The sequence below is a fragment of the Grammomys surdaster genome, unplaced genomic scaffold (assembly GCF_004785775.1).
Source record: "Grammomys surdaster isolate TR1022 unplaced genomic scaffold, NIH_TR_1.0 126086, whole genome shotgun sequence".
Lineage (NCBI taxonomy): Eukaryota > Metazoa > Chordata > Mammalia > Rodentia > Muridae > Grammomys > Grammomys surdaster.
In genome coordinates, this window is record NW_021620894.1 from 2,027,935 (window position 1) to 2,034,963 (window position 7,029).

General features: G+C 34.7%; 1 pseudogene; it reads left to right on the forward strand.

Moving 5' to 3' along the window:
* Positions 1-599: 599 nt before the first annotated feature.
* Positions 600-2,154, forward strand: LOC114611223 (annotated as a pseudogene).
* The last annotated feature ends 4,875 nt before the right edge of the window (positions 2,155-7,029 follow it).

The window sequence follows — 7,029 nt, forward strand, 5'->3', positions numbered from 1 at the left end:
TGAGACTCTACACTGTTTCTTGGCTGTGGATCCTGTTTCCCCAGCTGGGCTGCCTGTCTGGCCTCAGTAGGAGAGGATGCGCCCAGTCTTGCAGTGACTTGTTGTGCCAGGGTGAGTTGGTACCCAAGGAGTCCTCCCCCTTCTCAGAGGATAATGGAAGGGAGGATAGTGGAAGGGGCAGTGTGAGGTAGGACTGGGAAAAAACTGGGGGCTACAATCAAGTTATAAAGTGAATGAATGAATGAATGAATGAATGAATGAATGAATGAATGAAAGCAAGCAAACACAAATAAATAATTTCCTCCAGATGAGAGCACTCAAATTAGTTATTTGCTGCTGAATGATCAGGCCTTAAAACATACTTATCAATAAAATTATACATGCTGTTCAGGTTATACAGGGGAATATATGTATATATACGTATACATTTATTCATATAACAAGAACCAATGAAAAAGAAGACCATAAATTTAAGAGAGAGAGGAAGCCATCACAGTGTTTGACAACCCTGTTTTTATTACTGTAAAACAATGGCGGTAAATCCTGCATGACCCTCTAATCTACCATTTATTTATATTTCACAGATATCTTATAGAAGGATGGCTTTGGTAAATGGCTCTGTGGTAACTGAATTCATTTTCTTGGGACTAGCAGACCAGCCTGACCTCCACATCCCCCTATTCCCGGTCTTTCTATTAATTTACATGAAAACAGTATTGGGAAATTTGGCTTTAATTATTCTCATTGTGTTGAATTCTCATGTTCATACCCCTTTGTATTTTTTTTCCTTTTTAACTTACCCTTTGTAGACTTTTGTTACTCTTCTGTAATTACACCAAAAATGCTGATGAATTTTGTTGTAATGAAAAATCTTATCTTGTATGTTGAATGTATGACACAGTTCTACTTTTTCTCTTTCTGTGTTATTTCTGAGTGTTATTGAAGACCTCCGCAGAGGAGAGACCCTCTCTCAAGTCTCAAAAAGTCGCGACCACCCAGTAATCTGCTCGAGACACCATGTACCGGAGCAATTGTGAGGTTGTTTATTAGGGCGTGACAGCTAGCTGCCGGTCAATTCGTATGCCCACGCAGGAGCTGAATTGACCCTGACAGCCAGTTTGAAAGGGGTTTTTAAAGGGAAAAACAACAAACCAAGAATGGGGAGGGGGTGAGAGATTGCTAGGGTGGTGTAACATGAAAATAGTGGAACATTCCAAAGGAACCCAACCTACGGGAGTCAGGATCAGCCGAAAACTCTCTGTATGCTTATCTTTCTCAAGAATGTGGTCCTGCCCTGTTACTTCGGCCTTGCCCTGTCACTGCGGTTCCCAGCTTGGTTCTCAACTTGGTTCTCAGCTTGGTTCCACCTAGTTTACTTACATTCTTTCCTAGCTCTTTGCAGATAGGCCAGTTCCAGTAATGGTGACTGGTCTTTCCACATTCTTAACTTGCTTCATGCCTCGGTTTGTCTATGTCTTTATAAAGAAAGCTTAAAGAATACTTTATATGTCTAAAAAGAATTCTATATACCAAGTATCTATAATTTTTCACTCTGCATTATATTCTCATATCAATGGCCTATGATTGTTATGTGGCTATTTGCAATCCACTCTTGTATAACATTGTCATGTCTCCTAAGGTGTGTTCCTATCTTATGCTTCCTCATATTAGATGGGGTTTTCTGATGCTATGATCCACACTGGATGCATTCTGAGACTGACTTTCTGTGATGGAAACACCATCAACCATTATTTCTGTGACCTCCTCCCTTTGCTGCAGCTCTCCTGCACCAGCACCTATGCAAATAAGGTAGCAATTTTCATTGTAACAGGAAAAGACATTATTGTGACCACTGCTGTCATCTTTATCTCTTACAGCTTCATCCTTTCCAGCATATTCCAAATAAAGTCCACTGGGGGCATGTCAAAGGCCTTCAGTACCTGCAGCTCCCATGTAATTGCTGTCTCTTTATTCTTTGAATCTGGTGCATTTCTGAATCTCAAACATAACTCGCCTGGACCAATCAATAATGTAACGACATCTTCAATTATTTATACTGCTGTGATTCCCATGATGAATCCCTTAATTTATGGTTTCAGGAACAAAGATGTTAAGCTTGCCTTACGAAAAGCTCTGAGCAAGAAATTCTTTTAATCAGAAACTGGATTATCTTTTTATTATTATTTTAGCTCAGAGAATTTCTGTTTTTAATAAAGGTTTTATGACCTTTCGTATTGGACTTTTTTTTATTACCATGGAGGGAGAAATCACAGCTCTTTATTTGTAACTTTCATTCATAGTGTTTTTTAGTTTCTTTACCCTGGATAGAATGTTTCTTTAATCATTTTTCTTCTTTTTATAACAGGATAGAGTTAATTTTACTTGTTCACTGTCATTATAGACATTATCCTAAGAAATAGTGAATGATTCTCACTGTTATTGAAAACAATATTAGTCTGCCTGTATTCCATCTGTGAGATATGTATTATATGCCACTTGAAATAAAATATAAGCATGACTAATATATGTACTCTTGTCTTCTGTCCTCCGCTTGGTGAAGACATGACACCTTCAAATCTCAATGCTTAACAGATTAGCATATAATTGCATTATTGATAAATTAAATATAACTCATGTTGCAGTTCTAAATAATATGGATTAAATATTCTTTGGTCAGATGTCTGATGTTTTTCAATTAGAGATAATAGCAGGATTAGAGATCATCATTATATGTTTAATTATATTATAATTATTCTTAAATTTGGCTACTTTAATAATTTTAGAACACCACAAGTTCCTAGAAAGTAAGTACCAGAATGATACTTTATATTCTTACTTTCAAGTCTTGAGTCCATTCTAGCACTCTTTCTGTCCATATTATTTTATTAGTTTTATCTCAGTAAAGTGTTCTATTAAAGCATCTTACTTTTTTTTTTACATGATATAGAAATATGGTAGATTGCTGCATTAGTATTTCCTGAAGAGGATCTTTTGATGGTTCTAGCGATGAAGAAATAGTATGACAGTTGTGTCAGCATAGATGGCAGAGGACATGGCCATGAAATGACTTCATTTGCAAAAAGCATCTCAAATATCTTATAGTCTTCTAATTGAAAGGATTCAATCTTATAAAAATGACAAAAAATCAGGGCCTACGTCAAAAAAAGTATATAAACAACAGATAAAAGATCTTAGTGTGGAGAATGATTGATTAAAAACTTCAACAAATTCTTATTTGTTGCTCTGCAGAATTTATCCTTGTTATTACTCGCCACGGTTCATCACGCTTTGCTAGCATTTACTGTCACGATAGAGACACACCAACAGAATTTTGAGACACATTAGAAAAAATATTGTGACTCTTGTTGTGTGGAAAATAGAAAAAAAGAACAACTTAAGCACTTTTGATAGTGAATTATAATTGAAACTGTATTAACCAGAAGGAAGATGTAAAGAAAAATATTGCAAAATAGAAGTTCTTAGTGTTTCTTTTATAGCAAGCTGGAACTTGACTGTTGTAATAATTATCTCACAATGCCTAGTACTCTAATCCCGACTAAAGCCCGACTAACAACCACAGTTTAGGGAGATACTACGTGTGTGCATGGAGCCTAATTTTGATGGTTATCTAACCTCACATAGCAGTCTAAATCCTAAGTAACTATGGGTATAACCACAAACAAAGGCAGATCACAGTGTTAATCAGAGAAACCTCATCTTAAAATGGGTGGTGGTAAAAACAGAAACTCATGGATGCACAAGATGCAAACCCTAAATAAGTATATTATACCACCCCACAACCCCATGACTTAGAAAACATTGTGGATGAGGAGACAGGACTTATACATGTGTCAGAAGATAGGGTGAACATCTACAACATGAGATTCTCTAGACTTGTGTATGCTTACTACATCATCTTCAATGGGCCCACATAAGACCAAACAATTAGTGATGAACAAGAGAGGGTTTACAGAGCTGAAGTTTTAATTATTGGCTATTGATGGGGACAAAAGAAATTTCTGTCTTTAATTATATTGATACTGTTGATCAGTAATGATTAGCTCTAACCTGATTAATAGATAGATAGATGTCCTGGGTTAGTTTCTGTGGGTCAGCAGACAAAGTGGTTAGACAAAAATATGAGAAAGTTAGATTTGAGAGCGTGGGTTGGGGTGAGAGAAATATTAACAGTAAGAGTGGGTAGAATGCATAGTATACATGTGCTAAGTTATAAAAATATTCTAATATGATGTTGGCTTATGCTACTTGCTAAGAAACAAAGGTTATATGTAGAGGGTAAGGGGATCTTGATAGAACTAAGTTACCCCCTACTTTTCTTGCTTCCTTGTTCAATTCCCACATGTAATATAAAGCGATACATTATTTTGACTTGAGAGCAACATGAATTTGAAAGATATATTTGATGAACAGGTCAAACCATGGTCATGTATTTCAAAGGGGAGATTAGTAATTTTTTTATTTCCCTCAGAGAAAGCATACCAAAAAGTGACTGAGATGAAGATTCATCTTCTGATAATACTTTATAGTTAAAGTATTTCCTAACATAATTGCAATAACATTTACACTTGCTTATCTCGAATCCACTATTGTTTAGGTGTTGAACCTAAGTGTTTTGCTGTCTTTATTGCTTGATTTGGATGCAGAGTTTGGTTTAACTCTGGAGTTACTGTCCAAAGTAATCACTTATTTCCCATTCAATGGCATTACCATCAACATGCTTGGTTTTACTCAACTATTTATGCTTGTATAACTGAACTAAAAGGAAGATAGTTCTTCATTTTTGTAATGTATAATAGCTGTTGGAAAATAGTTTTATTTGAGGAGTAATAAAAAAATTTCAGTAACAAAATAATGTGTATGATGTTGTGAGCCTTTGTAGACAGTGCATGAGTATGTTTAATTGTGGTGGATTTGGCTACTAATGTACCATTTTACAGTCCTCAGAATAGTCTGTTTCACATTCAGGCAATATCAACTTCTGCAATGATATTAATATTTTTGTTTGTAAATTTTGTTTGTAAAATTAATTTTAGAAGCATAAATGCAGTTTACAAACATTGAATGGAGAAAAGTTTAGAGAGAGAAAAAGCTTAGCTGATTAGGTAGTCAATCTTATTTAATGGATTAGATTTTTCAGAGAGGCATCCAAGTCTTTTGTAAAAAAAAAATGTACTTCTTAGCAATAGTAGTAAAAACAAAAGATTATATTTGTGATTGGTTATGTGAATAGAAGCATAGAAAAGGTGAGAAAGTGTAACTGTTGACATTGCCCTAACTGTGTGCTAGTGTTGGAAACCATGGAATTCACCTCTATCAGTGTACTAGGCAATGGATGTTTAATTTACTAGGAAAGCCTTGATTAGGTTTAGAGTGAAAAATGATGCTCTACTATGTAGACAGCAAAGGAAATTCCATGATGATGTTGTAGATTAGATCAATTGACTTATCTCTTAGGAAACTGCCACTGTAGCTGATGACCAGTGCTTCAAAGGTTCTATGTAAACCCTACTGGAAACCTGAGAAAGTACAATGGGGACTGCTGTGAATTTTGTGTTATATTTCCTCAACCCCTAATCACTGAACACATTTCTCCTGTCCTCTTTATCTGGCTTCATATGGGACATTACAAACAAAAAACATATGTACATATAAACTTCAACTTCTATGATTTTACATAATGGTTTTATAACAATAATCACATGTTCTGTGGTCTGCTTTTTCCTGTGCAAGCACAGTAACATAGCTGTGTCTTTTTACTATTGGAGTCTCTGGGCTTTACAGAAGGTATTTTCTATTAATTAACTTACTCATTTGCATATTTAAACATACATCCATGAAAAATATAGACAAAACTATATAATATCCCATTATTTTGGAATAATTGGAATATTATTCCAGTATTTTGAATAATAACAGTTAAGGGTTAGCAACTTATAGAAACAGCTAGCATTTCAGTAACATATGTAAACACTCTCACAGATACATGTCAGTTTGCACAGTGAAATAGAATAGAGTGCATACACACACACACATATACACATGTGTGTATGTTTGTGCTTGTGATACATGTCATATACATGTATGTGCTGTGATACATGTGTGTATAAAATACTAATTTCCATTTGGTATCATTACTTGTGCCATCCACTTATCAAACTTCTATAGAATTTTATTAGTTGTATAAGAAACCAGGCTGCATAAGCCAGTAATAAGCCCTATTTCTTAACTTCTCTGTCTCTAGGTCCCACCTTAATTCCTTGCCCTAACTTTCTTCACTGATGGAGTGTGACTTGAGAATTGTAGTAATATATAGAATTTTTCTTACCCACATTGTTTTGACTTGATTGTTTTATCATGGAAAGATAAACTCTAAGATTTTAACCAGAAGGGCTACTGGTGAAAAGTAGGCTGTGAAAACTTTCATACGTCCTAGGATCCCAGAGATCATTCACAGCTTGCTTACATTTACATGTATAGCTGTTGTAGGAGTTTCTAAACACCCTTGTATAATGTTTCTTATTTGATATAATACTCCCCCAAGTTTTATAACTGTGACTTGCCCTTGTTAAATGATAGAATTCTTTTTCCAGTTGTATTCCTTTAGGTGAACTTGTAGGATTTTAGAGGCTTTTTTTAAAATATAAAATCCTTAAAGGCTAGTATTTATATCATCTATGTAACAATATGGGGAGTAGACATGAAAACAGAGAAAACCTTGAGAATGCTTTCTCTTCAGACAAAGAATGAGACTGTAAATGTAAACCTATATGAATGTGCTGATGGTCCAGTGCCAACTATGCCAAGTGAATACATTTTTTTCTTTTTAGTCAAAAGCTGGGAGTGTATTACACATAATATTATCTCTCTCTCTCTCTCTCTCTCTCTCTCTCTATATATATATATATATATATATATATATATATATATACATATATACACATATATACACATATATACACATATATACATATACATATACATATACATATACATATACATATACATATA